We start from the raw sequence: 3,531 nt of genomic DNA on the forward strand, positions 1-3,531 counted from the left end.
TTTGTTTGTTTTCTTTTTTGTATCTTTTGTTTTTTTTTCCATTAATTATTATTCAAATGAGAGTCGTTATTTAAGATACTTTTTTTTGCACATTATATTTCTTTACTCTTTTTCCAAATCAATTTTTAATTAATTATTAATTTATTCTTTGTGCATCCTAAGAAAACTTTTGCTGTTTTCTCCTTTTTTCTTTTCTTTTTTTTTTTTTTTTTTTTTCTTATAATATGTGCAACACGGCCTCTTCCCCAGTTAAGTCATAAGGTACGCGTAAACGAAAAATTATCAAACTAAAACGGAAAGTTCTCGCAAAGTTTCCTTATTATCGAATTATTTCTTTAGTATTTTTTATTAATTAAAGAGTTGTTAAAAAAGTTTCTATTTGTTTCTCTGTTTCTTTCTTTTCCTTTTTATTTTATCTCTTTTTCGTAATTTTTAATCAATTATTATTTTATTATCACTTTTCTATGAGTCTTCAGAATACTTTTTCTAACATATTTAAATGTAAATCAATATGGCTGCTCTCTCGCGAACATTACGAGGTAATCACAATCATATTTCTCAATACTTTCTAGAGAAATTAATCAAACTAACAATCTATTTATTTTTCTCTCACAATTCTTATAAGACAAAACTTTTCTGAAATATCTAAATGTAAATCGACGCATCGAAAACAAAAATAAAAAAGAAAAACCAAAAAAAAAGGACACGGAATAATCGAAAACGTACAATTACATAAATAAATCAGTATAATCACGATCATTTTAATAATAAGATCTTAAGATTTATACATACATATACATATATATATATATATATAGATACATAAATTCCACTATATTACAAAAGCTTACAATGCAAAATTTTGGAATGGAATAGACAACCCGTATCATTTAACGAGTACCACTTACAAGTTCCAAGTATAATGTAATTCGTACTATCCTATTCTCTATGATTCTGTTTTGAGAACGAAATGTGAAAGAGAGACAGAGAAAGATAGAGAGAAAACAGAGAGAAAGAGAAAGAGAAAGAGAGAGAGAGAGAGAGAGAGAGAGAGAGAGAGAGAGAGAGAGAGAGAATGAGGATGAGTAACGAACGATTTCGAAACTAGTAGCCGTCTGACGTTCTCTTGACGTCCGAAAACGAGGACGGAAGTCGAGAACTAAACTAGACAGCGAGAGCAAACTGTTTCGGGGCACGTTAATCCAGAGGTTAGTTTTGCCCGTCCGTAGCCACATCCGGAAGCACCGAGTACGGTTCTACACGTGCGATTGCAGCATTACGTGACTAGCCGACGATCTGACGATACGATACGCGAATAACTGCCATTTTCGATGGCAGATCGCTTCTGTATTGATCAGAAGCATTTGTATATAATAGATGCATAGATATATATATGTATATTATATACAGTAAATATATATGTATATGTATACGTGTACGTATGTATACATACAGTAGTATCTTTCGATAAGTAATATAAAAGTATTTATATATTTTTATATAAAGTATTATATAATTTTTGAGAATGTCTATGTTCATTATTTATTGTGTTGTATTTTTTTAGGGGGTTGTATTGCCGTTTCTTTTTTTTTTCTCGTATAATGAGAAATGATTTATATGAGTTATTATTAATTAATACTAATTGAAATGAAATAATTTCTAATAAATAATATTCTATTGGGAAATTATCTTCTAAGAGGTGAAATGACTTTTCGATAAATTTAATATAACGTTATTATATACGTACATAGATTTATATACTTTGCGTGTTTATATCTATATACATATATATACACACTTATATCTACATACATATATACGATAAGATATATAGATAAATGCAAGAGGCACGTGATATGCACATATACGTTCTTCTACAAAGAGGAAAAGAGAAAGACAAAGAAAAAAAAGAAGGGTAGAAGAAAGAAAGTGTATATGGAGAAAAAGAGAGAGAAAGAGAGACAGAGAGAACGAGAGATATATACACAGAGGAAGCTCATCCTGATGGAGAATAATATCGATGAAACGAAAGCTGTTTGTTCGTTCCAAGTCCGGGTACCGCCAGAATGATATTTTCAAAGGAGTACGTTTGACATTCAACGGTAGATCGAGGAAGGAGTTCAAAGGTATTGGAGAACCCGTGCGGACGACGTTTTTCAGATCTATATCACTTTGACGTCTCGAAGAAATAAGGAAAAGTCATGAGGTCATAGCATGAGAAAACGATCACTTGTTTAGAAACAACATCCTTTATGTTTTTCGAAATCGTATATATATATATATGTGTGTGTGTGTGTATACCGAGGGATGTTTTTATTAAAGGATTTTCAACGTTCCAATATTTTCTACTTCGAAAGATATTTGATTCTAAAAAAAAAAAAAAAAAAAAAAAGAGGGAAAAAGGAACAAAAAAAAAAGAACAAAAAGAAAAAAGAAATGAGTAACTCCCGAGTTTTACGAAAATAATTATAAAATCTCAAAATAAAATTTTTCGCATAGTTCTACAAACATTTGATCATTTTCATATTCAAGATATCCAATTTTTGTATTTCTTTTTATTTACTTTCTTTCTCTCTACACTTTTCTTTTTTTTTTCCCTCCCCTACGGATAATCTAATATGTAGAGAATATTTAAAAATATCAATTTATTTTAATATCATTTATTTTAATAATATTGTCGTATGGATTAAAAAAACATATCCCATCAAATCTCATCGTACACGCAACTCGATATATTCGAGCATAAAAAAAAGAAGAGAGAGAGAAAGAAAAAAAATGAGGAAAAGAAAGAAAAGGAAAAAAAGCAAGAAGGAATAAAGATATGCATGTTTTGAAATGCATTAGATACGTGAACGTGATTTTTTGGCCGACTAGCATAAAATTTATTATTTAAACGTAATTTAGAAATTCACGATAAGTATACTAATATTACACACGCCACGCCAAGATATCTCTCGACAAAGCTGGAAATGTCAAGTCGTAAAGAAATATATTTTTACGTTTCTGTCCTCCGTTATCGTAGTTACGGGGAAAGAAGGGGTTGGGACGGTAAAGGGGTAAAACTAGGGTGCTGCCGGTGGCATAAAACTCTTTTACGTGTCGCGTGACCGAGTTGTTTGTGCACTTGGAAAATATGCAAATTAAAATCGTTCGTAGTATCTTTCATTGCGCACTAGTCCGCGAAATATGACCTTTGACCTCACCACCGGTAATATGTGCGGACGACCAACCAGTTTTGAAATAAGATCCCTACGAGTTATCGATACTTTAATGTTTAATAAAACTTTCAAATAGGTTTTAGTTGATTTACGAAGACATTTATAAATAAATTTAACCTAATCCTTAAAAAAGAAAAAGAAGAGGATGAAGATACAATTAGAAGTTATATATATATATATATATATATATATATATACATAATTAAAATATATATAAGTTGAAATAAAATATATTAATAAAATACATATATACACACACATATGTATACATATATATATATATATATATATATATATATATATATATATATAT

The sequence above is a fragment of the Vespula pensylvanica genome, chromosome 11, assembly GCF_014466175.1.
Source record: "Vespula pensylvanica isolate Volc-1 chromosome 11, ASM1446617v1, whole genome shotgun sequence".
Lineage (NCBI taxonomy): Eukaryota > Metazoa > Arthropoda > Insecta > Hymenoptera > Vespidae > Vespula > Vespula pensylvanica.